This window comes from Haemaphysalis longicornis, unplaced genomic scaffold, assembly GCF_048455015.1.
Source record: "Haemaphysalis longicornis isolate Haplotype H1 unplaced genomic scaffold, Haemaphysalis longicornis Haplotype H1 scaffold_3, whole genome shotgun sequence".
Taxonomy (NCBI): domain Eukaryota; kingdom Metazoa; phylum Arthropoda; class Arachnida; order Ixodida; family Ixodidae; genus Haemaphysalis; species Haemaphysalis longicornis.
In genome coordinates, this window is record NW_027526335.1 from 117,115,606 (window position 1) to 117,134,600 (window position 18,995).

The following is an 18,995-nucleotide window of genomic DNA, read 5'->3' on the forward strand; positions in this document are numbered from 1 at the left end:
ATGCAAGGCAGAAAACCGGGCTCTAGTCCTGGTTACCTTCCCGACCTATGCGTCCTTTTTTTCTCCTCATCATACCACAAGCGCAACGGGCAAGCCGCTAGCGATGGTGTGGAAAAGATTATAGATGGAAGGAAACACTAGGAGAAAGGACCGACACGAGATGTTCTTAGTACAACCGAAGCATATGTTCCAAGAGATGGCGCGCGAGCAGTATGAACACAAAAAAATGGATTAAAATGAGAATTTTCATACCGTTCATCCTCAGGGGAGAGTGAAGCGAGACGGAGAGCCTAGCAAAGGTGTTTAAACATATAGTGTCGCGTGACTGGCTCTTATAACAGTATCGCCTGTCGGCAGATTCTGGAGACAAGCACTAAAATACATGGCCTTTTTTCTTGGCGGGTTGGTAGAGTCGATTTAAACACACCGAACGACAAAAATATTCCCCTTTACTTAGTGCATCAACATTGTCCTCTTTAAAAGATGTTACATCTTTGAATTACAAAAGAGTTTAATCCATTCAAGACCACTGTTTGGTAACATTTTTTGGCGAATGTTCATATCAAAATAAGAAAACAAGGCTATCACTAACAATCATTTATTTTGGTAGAGTATGCGTTCAGAGAGAGATACAATGTTTATAAATACAATATGGAAAGGGTAAGGGGAGAAAAAGCTATGAGCAACGGGTGGCCATCCCATTCCGTTAGGCCGCGTGCTACGACTACCATCCTCGCCCGAGAGACCAGGGCGTTCTCGTATGCGACCTGGCGGCTCTGCAACGCGCACTCCCAGTGCTCAAGGGTGTGGGATATGGGTGGTGGAGGTTTGGTGGGGCACGTCCAGTCAAGATGAGCGGTAGTTTTAGGCCTCGGACAGAACAGGTATTATTGGCAAAGCCCCTTAGAGGCTGGGTTTGCGGGCGTCTCCTGTCGTCGTCGTCGTCGTCGTCGTAATCATCATTCGTGTCATGTAGATACGGTACTAAAACAACGGGAAACACGTTTACGCCTCGCGCTAGAACGTAACGCGCACTAAAAACACCGGGACACTCGTTTATGTCTCGCGCTAGAGAGCTTTTTACTCCAAAGACAAGAGACTTTTACTGCGAAGCTGTATACTTCTACTCCCCAACGGTTTCATCTCTGTTGGCAAAAACGCCAAAGGACCAAGAATACACTTATACACTGCCGGCTTCGCCCGTCATGAGGTTTCACGTTAGTGGAGACGGCGCGGGATTTTTAAGTGCGAATGCACTTTATAAGCGACCCCAAACCATCCACCGCCGGCGGCGGCGGCGGCGGCGGCGGCGTCCGCAGTGCTCCTCTATATTTAAAAAAGAAACAGCATCCGGCGCCAGGTTTCGGTCCGAGGACTTTGCGGCCGCAGCGCGACGCTCTACCGACCAAGCCACGGACGCGACGCTGATATCAGTGTTAGTGACGCGCCTTATATCTTTAACGCATTCAAACTACGTCGTCAGCGGCGTGCGTTGGCGACTCAGCGGCGTTATAGCGGCTTGATAACTGCGTGGTGTACACGTGATACTACAAACCCGATAGAAGAGATGGAAGAGAAGGCGGCGAGGCGGTGGGCTGCGGGGGCCGAGCGCAAGCGCCGCAAGCGGGCCGACAACCGTGCATTCGCACTTTAACATTCTCCCCCTCGGGGAAATGCGGGGGAATTTTTTAAATACTTTTTCAAAAATACTTTCTCACTCAATCTGGTGTTTCATGCATGCCGGGTTCGAAACAGTCCCTTTCAATTCCTCCACAGGGCTAATCACAATTCATTTGGGGCCCCTTTTGTGCCCTTTAAGACATTGCTATTGCGGTGCCAGACTAGCAGAAGTATTGTCCTGGACCCAAGGGTCGGTGGCCGAAAACGCTAGTGTTATAGAACTCTACAACATCCTTTGAGTTCACGTGGGAATTTATGCGTCCAACCCTTAACCGCTCCCACAGCCGCGTTTATTATACACGTCCACGACCGAAACAAACAGGAGTGCTAGAGTAGCTGGAAGCCAACACTACCAAATCACGCTCCTATCTGTCCATAAGAACAAAAACAAGGGCTCAGAACCGATGTTATTCATGCGGACTCCACGGCCCAAAATGCACGATGCACGAAGCACTCGACACCGGTACAAACATGGCTTCAGAGGCGTTGCTTTCACACCACAAGGTAATATTTTGCGAACAGTACCTACACATTTTCAGTGCTTCAGCCCCAACATCCGCTATAAGTACAGTTCTTCAGGCCTGTGAAGATGCCGGAGATTTAGAGATTTGGAGATTTAACCGCTGGTGCACTCCAATGCACGTGCTCCCGCACGTGTCTCTGCTTCTGACAATCTCATAAGATTCGGCAATTTACCTCTTGCGCTGGGTCTTGTTACGCATCATCACTACTGTCCGATTGAACTGTGGAGCACAGCCGCATTTCTTGCAGTGGCGGGAGTAGTGCGAGGACGGTACTAGACGCCGCATGTTCTCTTAATCATACGTTTACGCATCGTATTGTTTGGCCGATATACCGCAGGGATGCAGTGGAATGAGGTACACAACCCCAGAGAAGCGTAGTGAACGCCAAACGGGACGATTCCTAAACGTCCGTTTACTAGAACATCTCGCGCCTCTGAAGGGAGTATCATCCTGGCAGTTGTCCCGCCACTGCAAGGAATGCGGCTGTGCTCCGCAGTTCAAAAGGACAGTGGTGATTATGCGAAACAAAAGTCAGCGCAAGAGGGAAATTGCCGAAGCTTATGAGATTATCGAAAGCGGAAGCACGTGCTGAAGCCAACCGACAATTTCGCCACCATATGATGAGGTTGTCTTAGACAAGTTGTGTGCATAAGTGATTGCCTGAAAAAAGCTTTTGAGCGGTTCGGGGTTTTTTTGTGTTTTTTAATCCCTCTTTTCTTGCTTATATAACACGTGTTTCCTAATAAACTTTCAGTTGATAGATAACGCTTGTGTCGTCAAATCCCTTCTTATTCTGTTTTCGTCTTCGCTGACCATCAAAAACGTACTCCAATGCACCCTATTCGCTACATTATTGCAGTGAATTTTAAATTACAAGACTTAGCAAAGTCTTTTTTTATTACTAGAGGTGAGCGATCGCTCAGTTAACCCTCCGAATATTCTATTAATGTATAGCCACTATTCAATTTGTTATTCAGTTAATTGGTTGAAACCCCGGCGTGCCATCCCACTTGCCAACGACGATCTGGATCCCTTGGGAGGGTGGCCTGAACAAAAATATCTCCTCTCTGGAACCAGCACCGAATGTACAAATTCTGCTGTGCGTCCCGCTGATCTCAACGCCAGTTTTAATCTCATTTACGTCCTGTCCTCAATGCGAACGTGTCTTGAGAACAGCCTGGAGGACTGTAAACAGGAAAAGAAACTCCCTGCTGCGGGATATCTTGAACGAACTTCTTGACCTCCGTAACTGGACGAGCTGCCATTTATCGCATAAAATGACGTGTATTCATTGGCATCGATAACCTGATAGAAACAAACGTTAAAACATGGCTCCTATTTACGGCATTTCTTTCTGAATGAACACGCCCGAATAATTCGTTCATGATAAGATTCATGATAAGCCCTATTTATTACATTGTAGTAATACAATAATGCATGAAATGGTTATAATAATAGCAAGTATTATCAATTATTATTTTTCTGGCGGCGGCCAAAAGAGCCCACCGGGAGTCCCTGTAGGGGCATGAAAGTGCGATTGAATATTATGTATATGTTTTTAGTATAATTATTTGTATTATCGCCTAGGGGAATATCATCATAATTCCAATAAAAGCCTCTTACCACTCCCCCATCAAAGGCGCACCCGAAAATCCGCCCCTGATGTCGATTAACTGGTTAACATCGGTGTCTAGGTTTGCAAACCCAGACAAACATTTCGTCGAAGCATCGAAGCATGCAGTTTTGCCCGCAATATTCCAACAGAGCTACGAAATGTGGCTCCAATAGGATCGCTGTTAAATCACATTAGCACGAACGCGGCGAAAACAGCTCGAGCGTGCGTGAAACAGCCTGCAATTGTAAACGCGCACGGGCCAGGCGTGGGTAGGCTCCAGCAACCCCACGCGGAGACCGGCGAAACTGTACGTAGAGACTGGTCTGCATTGTTCTCGCTGCCACTGCGAAGGCCGTATCAACAGAGCGCGCGCCGCCGCTCTAGCCCGGCCTACTGCCAGCGGGAGCTGTACACATACGGCTACGCACCGCGCACCTCCCTCAGCATTGCGTTTCGCGAGATGACAGGCAAGGGTGATAAAAACGGACACCAAGATTTACTGCGGTGAACTTGCTCAGAAATTAAGCGACCAAAACTGTGGCCTGATGCGAGGTTCCGCTCAGTAGCATCAGTGTTCTCCAGCACCTGTCATTTCACGAATTATCCTCCTCGCGCCACCCGCAGGGCTCTTTGGTCATTGCTGTCGTCTTCGTAGCTCCGCGTCGTCAAAAACGCGCTCTCCACCACTGACACTCGATAAAGTTTCAGTGCCTTAGACGATGTTTTGCCCTATTCACTGCATTGTTGAGTGCATGAATACTTGTGTTTTACTAAACTGTGCATCATTACTGGTGTTTTACGAAGCACTTTTGTGTTTTACGAAACTGTCGCTTCCTACTATTTGAATGACGCTTCAGGGAATTATTGAACCATGGGTTTGTTGCTTGCAAAGAATCATGCTCAAGGGTATGTAATTTTTATGAAAGATTGATCTTTATGTGAAAGAGTGAACTTATAAGGACCCAGTAAGCACTTACAGTACGTTCATAAAATTGCACCACAAAATCAATAATCAAGGCTTTCAGCTCAGTGTTAATAACCGAAAATCGCCCTTGCCGTAATCTGTAAGGCATGTAGCCTTGCTTATAGTTGGATTGACATCTGTGCTTACCAAAAAGTGGATAAAAGGTGATCGCTAGTAAAGTCAAGTGAGTGGAGAAGATCTGCCGAGCTGGTTGAAATAGGGTCGAGTACGTTAGCTCTGGCTAAAGGGATGCGTGTCGCTTGGGGCAATAGCTGTGAAAAATGAAGAATGCTACACGGGCTAAAAAAATCAGTTGCTTCGCGGAAGAAACCAGAAGCACTCAGGCTGCTTCCGAACCAAATTATTTGTTGGTAATTCAAGTCACCTAAAAGAAAGATGACAGATTCGATTAATCTTACGGCAATGGAGTTCAATACGCTGCAAATGTCACTTCAAAATGATGAGGTAGTGTTAGGCGGTCGATAACAGATACAGAAGGTTGGAGTTTGGTTCTTAATGCAGATACGTGAAGAATTTACTTCCAACGCAATTGCATGCGAAATATGGAACGACTGAAGATGATCAGCGGCAGCAATTGGGACACCTCCTTCCAACCTTTTGCCGCTATCACATAAAAAAAAACAATTTCTCATTAAAAATTTTGTTTCTCAATATTGTGGCAGATAGCTACGTTTTAGTTAAAATCACTTCATTGGCATTAAAAGCATAAAAATAATGGATCGTTCGTCTCGCTTATTTACAACACAGCGAATATCGAAAATAAAAACGGAACTGGCTCGACGGGATTACCAACATTTATATATTAAGACGTCTTATTGGTCAGGCCAGTTTGAGTACCAGAATTAGTGCATTGCGTGGAGGCTTCATCTTCATGAACGTTACTTTCACACACGCTGTCAGCGGACGAAATAAAACATACCATTTTTTAAAGTATTAATTTGTGATGGTGAGCAAGGAACTGGTAGACGGCAGCTTTACGAAACTCAAATAGCATCTTCCGCGTAGTTTAAGCTGACATGCTGAAGTCTTCACTAACGCACACTCCACAACGTTTAATTGCGACTGGGAAGAAACTATTGAATCCTTCGTTTTGAAATGTGAAAATTTGGCAAGCACATGCCGGCGCTTATTCCGAACGATATTTCCAAGGAAATGAGCACATTAAATTGCGTCACCCGAAACTGAATTTTCAGTGCGGTAGATAACACGTCACGAAACGTGATGTCAGATTCAATCCCACATTAGGACTTGCTATAGGGCACGCCATAATGAACGAAATGTTCGAGCCGAGATATTCCCTTGAATTCCTATAGAGCATGATTTAGAGAGTGGTTTTTGTTGCACACAACATCAGACACTGAACGACAGGTGTGAATCACAGAATAGCTATCGGACTCAGCAATATTTTCTTCCACAGCCATTAGCCTTACTATAATGGCGGCTACTATCCTCTAATTTCCATTGAATTTCTTTAACTTTATTAGGCAATGAATTCAACTCCAAATCATTGTTTTCAATTTTTGTGGTCATCAATGTCAAGAAAGAGAAGACATTATTAGCAGCCTAATTATCATTGTGGACACCATCCGCTGCACAGGGATTTCATCATCACCACTTAATAGCCACAAGTTTTAAAACCAAAACGCGTCGCAAAGTATTGCAAAAAAGTTATTGGGCAGGAGACAAGCAGCAGAGGCATTGCTGGCGTGTTCGGAAAATAAAGACGGGTGCAGATCAACGTGTGCTATATATCCGTGACAGCATAGAGACAACGTCGGTCGCGGTAACGTTGCCCAAGGTAAGATCGAATCCTATCATTACCAAACAGATAGGTCTTTGTTGGAGAAATGAGTCCAACGCCAGAAAAAAATGGTTAATTGTATTTTATATTAGGCTGAATTTGAATGCTATAAAATGGCGTCCGTGATTCACTTCCCTTTTTTTCCTCAGTTGCAGCCCCAGGTTGCCCCCTGTGACAAGTCCTATCCTTCATTTTGGTATCTGTGCCTTGTCCGACATAATACAATGCAACAGTCCCTTTTTGATTGCATTGTTTTCCTTCTATGACTAAGAGCCTAGGCAAGTCTCTGTTGTCAACCGTACGAGATTTGTCAGATTTGTAATTGGCGTACTCGAATTATTCCTCTAGCGTCCAATTGTGGGATTGTCTCCGTGGATTGTAAGTGTAAGGTTCTTTTCTTCCGTTGTAATATTTCCCTACTCTTCTTTTATCCTCACGTACAAGCCCTACATATAAGCCTTTGAAGGGGTCATGGAGACAAAACACAAGTTTTGTTCATTCAAAGAATTGCCTCGTTAGAATCATACTGACACCTCTTTCAACGTAAAATTTGCTCAAACAAGCTATATAATTAGAAAAAAAGGCAATGGCCATGCGACTAACTAGCTCATTTGCCATAACAGAGCCAATGATGTCATATTCTCAGCTATGCGATTGGCTGAGGCCGGCAAAAGCATGCGCAAATTAGGCATACCTTAAAAGCTTTCAGTTCGATGTATTTTCGCTCAACTTTAATGTATATTCATTTCATAGCAGTGAGAATGGCGGGGTAAGAAGTGGACGGGATGAAAGAAGAAGACAACATAAAAATACGAGTTAGTGCTTGCGTTGGTACTGCGCGCACTATGCTTGTTATAGCTGCACAGCAGTTAAGCCATGTTTGGTTGTCTGGCATGACACAGGCGAATTGGCATCAGTGACATTGTCGTACGTGACCCTGTCTGTCGAGCATACCTCATGTTTCCCGAAACGATTTACTACCTACCGTAACAAAAAAATCCAGGTGGACATTCGGACAAAACCAAAGGCTAACAGGGCTCTCAAGCAGAAGGGTGGCGTCATCTAAAAGGGCGGACGGTAAACTAGGCTCACCCTAACACGCCCGCGACACCGCTGTAGCCCGTCCATGTCGCAGTATGCGGCAGAGATTAACGGCACACTAACGTTCGCTTGCAGACCCGGTCTTGTTACGCCATCGCAGAAGACGTCACAAAACACATGATTAGGCGGGAGAGTGAAACTTTTAGAGGAACGTGTACAATTTCTTAGGGCATAAAGCATCGCTTGGTGTAGGAAATGTTCTAAGGGCGCCACAAAACACGAGATCGTTCGAATAAAACAAACTTGTATTTTATCTGCATGACCCCTTTAATGTAATCGTGCTTTGCTACTCCTGTACATGGAATGCTCGCTATACTCATCAAAGCCTCCATGCGTGCCTCTACGCATGTTTGGATGTCCATGGCCGCAGCGTATTTTCTACACCCAGCATTATTTACCCAGAAACAATGACCGGTTGGACTGGATTTATACCAGTTGAACTCGATTCTTACACGCGATACTGCCGTGCCATCGTAGCGCAGACTTTCATGACCTTCTGGGTCATGAATGCAACAGCCCACTGCCACCGCAGCAAAAAGAATCTCAGTGCCACCTAGTGTAAAATCTGCTGCAACAGCGGAGCAGTGGTTCTCTTGTGAAGTACCGAACGTCAACGGGGCTCGCAGAGAACGGTACTGCCGTCGCCACGCAAGTTCTGCGGTTCGCGCAAACACATCAGCAGATAAACGCCACAGCAGAAGCCTTCTTCCCCTTCATCTCCCGTAGCGGGAGAGAGAAGAAGACGCACTTGCGAGACCACTGCACCCTCTCTCGCTGAGCTGTTGTAGATGTTGTACGGCCGGCCGCCGCGGAGCTGCAACCGCGCGCCTTGAGAAAGAAGAAGACTAGAACGCTCAGTGGTAATAAACCGTGTTCGCTGTACGAGGCGTCACCCTTCTCGTCGCCTCTGCGTACTCCAGTCAAAGTCGTATTTAACATGGTGTCCGAAGTTGTGCGCGATCATCCGGAAGCAAAGTTGCTTGGAAGAATCCTCCTGGAACGGCATCAAACCTGGACAACACAGCAAACAAAACGGCCGGCATTCAGACAACCACGCCACCCACCTCCGCAGCGCCGACGGCTTCCTTCACGATACAACCCCCGGAAGCCTTATGCTTCTCGTCGCCAAACGAGTGGCCCGAATGGAAGAAGCGCTTCGAACGTTATCGTAGCTCTTCTGAACTCAGTGCACAGCCTGAAGAACACCAAGTCGACGCCCTGCTGTGCATCATGGGTGACCAGGCTGAGGACATCTTTGGCACCTTCAACGTCACAACTGAGGACCCCAAAACGTTCAGCCCTGTGATGGAACAATTTGACAAATACTTCATTCCACGTCGCAACGTCATGTTCTAAAGAGCGCGCTTCAACACTCGGGTACAACAGGAGACATAGTCTGTAAGAGAATTCGTAACAGCCCTTCACGCTATTTCCAAACACTGCGAGTACGGCAGCCTGCAGGAAGAGTTTATCCGTGATGGGTTAGTCATCGGCATCAGAGACAGACAGCTGTCAGCGAAGTTGCAACTTGACCGAGATCTGACGTTACAGAAATCCCTAGACGCAACGCCGCAAGGCAAAACGGGGTGACAGCAACGGGCAGAGCTGAATCCTGTTCTACCAAGCGTCCAAAATGTGGGCTTTGCCCACCAGGAGAAGTCACAGGGCTCTCGCCAGCCCTTCTCTGGCTCTAGTAGTAAGAATACTAGATCATCCTCTCCGCACGTGAACAAGTTTTGCCGTTGCTGCGGGCGAGAAAGTCACCAAGGATCTGCTTTCGCAGCACGGAATGAGAAATGCAAGTCAAGAAGTTCCACTATGCAACTGTTTGTCATTCCTTACGTGGAGACGCAGTTCAATCTCCCAGTGTTAGAACCGAAAGTGCATTCCTGGGCACGGTGAGCTATTTGTCGACAAAAAATTTGGAAGCAACAGTAATAGTCCAAGGTCGTCCCCTGAAGTTCAAGGTTTACGCGGGCACTGACGAGACGGTGATACCGCCTGAAACGTGTAGACAACTCGAGCGAAGGCCGGTTCTATCTAAACCACGCCGACAGCTCCACGGGCCCGATGGGAGACCATTGACAATACAGGCAGTCGCTAGATTACAACTATCGCATCAACGTCACCAGAGAACTCAAGATACCTACGTTCTTGGCGAAGTGCGTCGTCCACTTCTTTGAAAGCTTGCTATTGAAGAACTGCACCTAATTACCTGCATCAACAACGTTCAGCGTGCCATCAAGCCTAAGCAGGAATTCCCGTCCGTCTTCAATGGTCTCAGAGCAATCTATTGTAAACACCTCATTCGTCTTCAAAACAGAGCTAAGCCATTTGCGTTGCGCTCTCCCCGACGCGTTCCGATTCCGTTATTAGAGAAGACCAAACAGGAACTGCAACAGAGGAAGAAAATAAGAGTCAATAAGATACTACACGCAGCCTGCCAGGCCAATTTCGATTCGGAAATACTAGAGTCGCTAGCCAACAGATATCTACCTGTAGACACTTCGGATGATGCGGACTACCTGCCTTACAGAGGTCCCCCAATGGCCGCTCTGGACTAGCCCTCTAGCGTCCCCGCGGAAAGGGAGGCCCTCGCGGCCCTCAACGGACTTTCTGCTGCGGGTCCGGACGGAATTTCGAACAGACTTCTACGCAACTTGGATGACGAGTCGATCACATTTCTTACGGAGGAGATAAATCGCATATGGGAACGGGGCGCGGTTCCAGAGTCGTGGAAGCTGGCGTCGGTCATCCTGATCCCGAGGCCAGGGCGCGCTCCAGTCATGACTAATCTCAGACCGATCTCGCTCACATCGTTCATAGGCAAAGTGGCAACACATGTTATTAACAACCGCATCTCCAAGCACATCGAAGACCGCGGTCTCTTTCCGTATAACATGATCATTTACGTTATCAGATAGGATGGTATAGAAAGAGCATTACCTTCACTTAAAAAATGAGTAAAAAAATATAAAGGTTACGTTGCACACTCAAGCAATTTTTTTTCGAAAGATGCCAACCCCTCGAAAACCATACGTTGGACGTCTGCCATAACGGAGCAATATCTAGGGTTTCTGCGGGCATTTTGTATGCTAGGGTGCTGAATACGGCAAGAGAATAATTATATTATAAAAAGTAACAAACGCAGTGCTTTTGTTGTATTCTCATTCCCTGGGTGCTTCCGCTAGCTCGTACTTCTTTTCTTGGGGCTGTGACCGCTGTTTCCTTTTGAAGTAAAAAAAATCACCTTTTTAGAGTGGCCCATCTAAACAGCACAAATCACAATCAATTTCAGGCTCCCAAGAATATTTCACCGTTTTCACACGACGGAGTTTTCTAAAGGGAGAGCAATCACAAGCTGCCGCCATATTCCTTTTCAGTACTGCGCTATTAGTAGACCTGCAGCTGCGGTGCCTGAAGCTACTTCGCGTTTAAAATTTTTCCGTCTTACGCTATGGATTTCCAGTTTGATGCACGGATTTAATTTGAAGTTTCATCTTCGTGGAGTTTACTCTGCAAGACGTGTGTGCCTACGGATGACATACACTTGCCTCCTTCTCAAGTAGAAACCCCGAGCTATCGACGACCCGATATCGTAGACTACCAAAACATTTAGGGCTATTGTTGAATGACGAATACTCAGTGTTAATATCAATGCGTTGTATTTGTATGTCGAAAACCACCGTCTTTCTGAATTGCTAATAATTACGCCTCGAATATTCATACAGCCAAATTACACGGTAACTGTGTTATTTAGAAATTGTTACTAAATTACGAAAAGGGCGTCTAACAAAAAATTTATATTTTGTTATTCTTTTCAGCTGTCTGCATCAGTCATCACATATTCTGTTATTCTGGTCCAAACCAGAGAAAGCATAACCACCGCCGTTTGTAGACCAACGTGGAGTATTTTCGGCGCATCTTCACGCCCTGGCACTAAGCCGTCTGGTTTCATATTTTTTAAATAATACCTTACTCCATCCAAAATCTCTGAAGTGGCCCATTCGAACTTTATATACAGCTCGAAAATGAAAAGTCGTAAGGATGAACCTGTCATAAATATAAAAGAGACGCTTGCCAGTGCTACGTTCGAACTAGCGTACAGTTCGGTATTCGCAGCTCTGCATCTTCCACAACGCATATAGAATATCCCAACTTATTTAAAAAGCCAAATGAAGGAGTTTGCTTCAATGTAACCGCATCTCACATTTATCGTTATATTTCCGAGCACCAGAGGAGCAAAGTTACCCTCCGGACGAGCAAATCTGTTCTAAAAGTGCGGGAACCAAAGTGCCACGGTACTTTATAAAAGTGGTCTAAAAAACACAAGAAACAGGCCTTCTTATTTCGGGAAAACAGACGGCAGTATCAGCAAAGAACCAACCTGCCAAATTGCGTGGTGCAATCAGCACAGACTGCGCTGTACCCTGTACAGTACTCTTCATAAAATTCCATTCTGGGGTGCACAAAACCGTGAAATGTTTTTTAGAATGGAGGCGAAAAATTTCTTTCCTTAGCTTTTCCTTAAGGCGGCCATCATTGCTCTTTGATAGATACAGATTTTTGCCCCACTTTCTCATCTTTTGAACAAAAGAACGCACGTCTTAATGGATAGGTCGCCTTTCAAAAAAATGGGCGGGGCCTCCTAAATGGATAGCTCGTGGCCACTGGCAGACATCCCGGGTAATCAGACAGCTTTGTTTCTTGAATAGTGAAAATGAGGATTATTTATTGCAACCAGATTTGTAGACGTTTCATCAATAATGCCTAAAAAGAAGCACGCACTAAATTTTAATGGCGGCAACCTAGAGGATCTATTAAGGTTAAAGGAAGAAATCTTTCACTATGTGAAGAGGATAAAAGAGCAAGGCATCAACCTATAGGCCCCGGTCCTCATAGCCTTTCTTCTTTAGGTGCAACAAACTCAATTGAGTCCTATTGCTCAATCATACAATAAAAACTACCGGATACCACGCATGGTTGGGCGTCGACGTAAACCGAAGTGTTTACAGCCAAGCTTGCTATGGCTGGGATGCAGCGTATAAGAATCGTCCCCGACCCTAGCGCCACCGTGCGCCGGCCCCTGAAAGAATCAGGATCGTAAAACTGTGCGCCACACATTCAGTGTATAGAAAAACGCATTAGGAATATAGAAAAACGTCCCGGGTCGCATTATATGTTGATATAATGCGACATATTGCCCCTGAAGAAATGTATTCGGAGCAATGTATTTCTGTTCAGAAATGAAGCCGACATCATCGGTGTCGTTTGGTTTTTGTAAACAGGCTTTCCAATATTGCCCGTTGCGCATTGAAGCATGGCCATGAAGCACGAACCATGCCGCGAAGGCCATGGCACGAAGGTCATGAAGCATGCTCATGAAGCACGACACTTCAGACACCGCCTGATTTGAATCTAATATGCCCCCTGTCAACCCTCTCGATGTGTTACACATCATCAGGCATCGCATACCCACAATCACGTAAAGAACAATGATTTAAAGGCATGAACGTATGCTGCTTTTGCATGATATTGTGTGGTTGCCACAGCCAAACCGCATGTAGGTTTTCCTTTGGGAATATTTTACTATGTCGGTGAGTGTATGCATGGCTTCCAACGCGTTCGACTTCTGGTTATCTTCTCTGTACCTAAACGTCCTGGTTTAATCAGACAGGAATGACGTTCAATGACGCAAAAAATTCTGGGAGGTAGAGGTTTGATCCTTAAGATTACTTCCTCTCTTTTTTCTCAAAAGCCGTAGCACTAGTAAGATTTCCGCCTTGTTACGTAGCACATAACCCCGGCGTCACTAGAAGAATGTGGGCCTACATCTTACACCAAGAAAAAAAATACTCCAGAACAGCCCCATATTTGCGTGTTTCCTGAGCTGCACGAATCATATTCCCCAGATACGTAAATTGTTTTAGCAATATCATCAACATGAAACCTCAGATCGGGGACAAAGACGAAGGCAAGGCACTTCAATCACTTCGAACCAGCCGTACCACTAGACCCGCCTTGAGAAATCAGACGGAGGTCAGACATGAAGTTCTAGAGAGATAGACTCTTAAGTATTTGGCGGGACGTCTGCCTTACAGTGCAGTTCGTCTGAAATCATTTCCAGCACGCGCTAACATCACCGAAGATTTTAAAGGAAGAAATATCAAAGAATATGCAGCCTTTCTTCGGCCAGTGTAAAGCTGAATACAAAAAGAAATATTTGGCTGTTCCTTTAGAAACCATGCACAGCCCTCATAATATGAGCTGTTTCGGGCCAATTCCGCTTTACCCGATAATTTCCGGCAAATTCCCGGAACAGTGTACTTACTGGTAGTTTTTCGATATCTCCTGATTTACCAAAAATGCTCAAACGACACGTGAGCTATCGCAGTAAGGGCAGTTGTAATCATGAAGACCGTATTCATTACTGAAGACCCTATATAGACGGTCGTTCCAGGAATATCAGGCTTCTCCTGCCACGCGGCGATTAGTGATTGCATCCAAAAGCGGAGTCCTGAGCTGACGTATTTTGGAATTTCGCAGAGCCAGACGCAGCACGTCGTAAAGATAACCAACTGCCAATGCTGAAGGACCCCTTACTACAGATTTACTTTGGCTTGTTTAGCGCCTTTAATTCTCCCCGATGCCCCGGCATTGGTTTCGTTTCAGTTGTTTCTAACCTATTAAGGTTATCGTCGTTTTAAGAGCGATTCTGTTTAACCTGTTATGGATAAGGTAATTAACATGTAGTCAGCATACCGAAGAAGCATACTCTACTTTCAATGCGGAGAGGGTTTTCGCAGTAGAACGTTTAGCACACAGGTGCCGAGAAAAGTACTGGCGAATAAACCCGAGCCGTGATCTGGATTAATAACGTATTCTATATTTGTGGCCAAGAAAGCTAACCAGATATATGAATGCCGAGCTGCTTATAGCTTGTAACGGAGCCAGACGGAGTACGATCAGGAGAATATACGGGCAAGTTTAAATTAATGGCAGAGTTTGTTAGTTGCAATACATTAAAAACTCAATCTAACGGAACTCGATCTTACGATTTATCAGGTGTAAAGAACAAACTCGGATTCCCTCGCAGGTGCCCATACGTCTGAATGAGTATATGAACTAGAACTAACGAAACCGACTCAGCGCCTATTCTTATCTGCAGACACAATCACAATTAAAATGAAGCGACTTTTTAACTGTTTTGTCAGGATGCCACGAAGACTATTGCGCCTTGTGAGAAAAAAAAATGGGGCATGTAGTTTAGTTTTTGCGGAGCTCGACTAGATAACATCAGGAGTCCCGTGGAAACAGACCACGGTGTCCAGACCAGTATGTTTGCCACAGTCCTAAAGGAAACAACGCCATCATTCATGGCACTTCTTATGAAATTCCATCGAAGAAATATAACCTTAGGACCACCTTGCACGAGGAGTTGGAGGAAGTCCTGTTTACGTGGTTCAATAATAGAGCCAAGAACCTTCGGCTCACTGGGTAAGTAGTATAACAAGAAATCCCTGGCCATTTCCCAAACATGAAACCCGGGGTAGGGGGGGGGGGGGGTGAATGATGCAGTGCATAAGCGTATTCTTGGCGCCGTAAACTCGCTCTTACCCACACGTTGTTAAACTATATTTCCAAGTTTACGAGCCCTTTTCCGTGTTCTTCTGTACAACCTTCTTTTCTTATAAAGCTCACCGCCATCGCTGTTTGCAAGTATAGCCCTCGTACTGGTATCGCTCGTCCTGTGTTTTCTTTACTGCGCTCAACAAAGTTATAATGCACTACCAACTCACCCGTACCCACACGTTGTTGAGTGTTCTGTTTCGATATTAGCCGAATCAGAACTTATCATCTAAATAGCGCTCAAATTCACTGCGTAATTTTTATTCACTTGTGGCTGTAAACTTTCCCCAGCTGACATATAAAACATTGCATATATTAGCTTCGACAGAGTTGAAGTTTGGTCCGGCAAATAACAACCGTCCTTTTCTCAAATTCACTTTAGGTGGAGTTGGCTTATTTCGAAAACAACTCCTCACTGTTGCTGCTGGTCAGAAATTTGTACTTGATACCATCAAGTCCGGACAGATGTGAAATCTCTGAGTAGTGTATTCATTTGCAGATTCGCGTACAGTCGGTTAATATGGGCTCCATTTGTTGAAAATTAGCATCGGGCTAAAAAGAAATGAACAGAAACAAAGTCGGTTAATTTTGGTAAATGATACAGTGGTGGTGTTGTTTAAAAGATCTCCCGTTTGACCTTCCGTAACTAAAACGCAATTTCTGGTTTTCAAGGGCACTGACTTCAAAATACGCATTTTAACAACGTTCCAAAATTTCTGCCGATTAGTTCATACAAACCCGAGAAACTTCCGAGTATAAGAAGTATGCTTCACCCCTAAAACATCTCACGTGTAATTATGCGCAGTACCGTCTGCCAGAGGTTGAGTCCGTGGGATGAAACAAGGGAGATTATGATGGGTTAACGTGGATTAGCACACACTGAAAAGAATTAGGGCAGGTTTTTAATACTATGAATTAATATTTATCACATGTTTGAGTGGTTTAAGGCGAAATCAACAATGGAAAAATGATTAGGAGTGAATAAGATGAAGTAATGTACTTTAGGCTAGATTTAGGGGCCTAAAAACATTTTTTCGGTATTTTATTGGTTTTAACGCTTCTCATATCGTGTTTAAAGATAGCTGTCAGCAGTAACAGCCACAACTGTTCTTTCTGCTCCTATGAAGGGAGAAGGGAAATGCTGAACAGTGGACACAAACATCGTACCTGGGTGACAGATTTCTCGCCACGCCTTCTGTTCATTTATTGCTACCCTAAATTTTCTTTCTATAATGATTTGCATTTTCTCCACCTTCGAAGAACGACATGGGAATGAGCAGGTTTTATGTGTTACCTAAAACCGCAAGAAATAAATCTTCTGGTAAACATATGTTTGCGAAGGGACATCATGTACGTCAAAAATGAAAATAAATTTCACAATTTGGTCGCCTTGGTGCCCTTTGAAACCGAAGCGCAGGTCGGCTTGAGTCTGACTAGCAAAAAAGGGACAATCTGATTGCTTATTAACCAGGGTCACCGCGGTTACCACTTCCAAGTTTTTGTTTCATTTTTTTTAATTATCGCTTCTTGCGTGGTTTCTGAGAAAAGAGAGGCAATGCTACTTACACAGTGGACTTCAGGCGTCAAATATCACTGGGACATTTCAGAAACAAAACCCAAATACGCGCGCGGAAAGAAAATGCTAGAAGGTCGACCTGAGTTTAATGAACATTTCGCCATGCGTGCGTAATCTAGTCTTAACCTATCATTCATGGCGTCTCGTCGTAAAGTTGTTCGTCCATGTCTTTCTCATAAAATATTCTATTACCCTGAGCAACGCAGCGAACTCATCCCCGCACCTCATTACATTTCTTGACGCTCAGACCACGCAAATAAAGTCAGGATACCCATGTACACCCTTTGTCGAAATTCTGTGGGCCAATCCTAAGCCTTCTTGACCACCTAAGAATTTAAAGAATCGGCTTTGCCTTTAAATTTGACAAAAAATATTTTAAGGTAGTAAGAATGGAAGGTCTTTTCTCAAGCTTTTCTCAGTAAAATGTTTCAGCCTCGCTCGGGGCGTAAGCTTGTACATTGCATTTTTTGCAGCCTGCGCGTTTCCGGCTTGGCCCACAAAATGTTGACAAAGACTGTACATGCTAACACCTTCTCTCTGTCATTTTGGAAGTGGAATCGCCGTCCCGACTCTAGAACCTGAATAGAAAACCCCGTATAGTTCAAAAACACTTTAGCTACCATTGTACACTAAGAATGTTTTGTAATTTACCGGCCTCTAATAATTGCTTAATAAAGTTCTTTGTTTTTCACCTTAGAGTTGGCAGCTAACATTGCATATTTAGAAAATGTTTCTTGTTTATATTGCTCCTAATTTTCCTCATTACTGTCATTTTTTGTTGTATGTGTATTACCCACTCCTCTTTGTAATGCCTTCGGGCCCTGAAGGGATCATAAATATAAAAATAAAAACTCACGCAGCGCCATTGTGTCATATACTCAACCACAGAAAAAGGCAATCAAATATGCGGTAAGTAACTACAGAAATAAACATTATGCGCGTTTTTTAAGAAATATTAGCAGCGTAAATACCACTGTGTGTAACACGAAACTTCCAGTGATTGTGTGGGGCCACATCGGGGGCACGTTTGGCGCCTTTTGTAAATTACTTCTGGGGCGCATTAGAGGACGCCACTTTGTGGGGACGTTCGCGAAGAGTGCTAGGATATCTTAATACTACAATAAATATTCAGATTTTTAGTGGGTTTTGCCTTCCATCCCTGGTTATCCGTCCCGAAACGGACATGAAGAGAACTGCGTTATTACTAAGGCAATTTTAACGTGTCAGCAACATGAACTGTCTCGTACAACTCTTGCTATTGCAGCGCCACGTGTCGGAAGAAACAGAGGACAAGCCGGAAGGTAGACCAGCAGCTCGTGTGCAGGTGGTACTAGAGAACAACTCCACAAAACTACACATTTGCTGTTCAGACAGGAAACGTGGGAAAATGTGGATCTTTGCACAACAGACACACCATGAGAACGAGCAAGACTTGTGTCCCGCTATTACTCTGATAGCAGAGAGCAGTTTCATTTCCTTTAACGGAGTTGACGAACACTTGCGTCTACTAAAGTTTTATGGCTGTTTCTCAATCAGGCTGCGACATGTGTAAAAACATGGCTCTGAATACGCGGTAAAAATGCGCAAGCGTACCGTAAAGATATCGGAGTGACAGAACGGTTATATACATCTGGTTCTTCTAGGTTGAACATAAACACTGTTCACCAAGGTGATGATTAATGACGGTAGGTACACCTGAGATTTACACATGCGAGTGAACAGGTGGGATTGCGAGATTGCCGCTTCTAAGGCCTCGGCGCTAACTTCGACCGGGTCGTTTGTAAACAACACTACAAAAGATGCAGCAAAAACGTATCTTTGGACATACTTCTGCTGCTGAAATCTTTTTACACGCGTTATCTTTTAGGCGCATTCGTAATGGCGTCAGTCACGCGCAGCCGCAGAGCAGGAACGACAGGGTAAGTCTACCAGAGTTGATCGACAAAAACGCAAAAACAACAAGATGACGTCGCCCGCGAATGACCAATTATCATGGCGGTGGCACGGAACAATACGAGAAAAGAGTGCCGATATTCTGAACTTTATCTAGTGACACTAGTATAAACAATACTGTTAGACGGCAA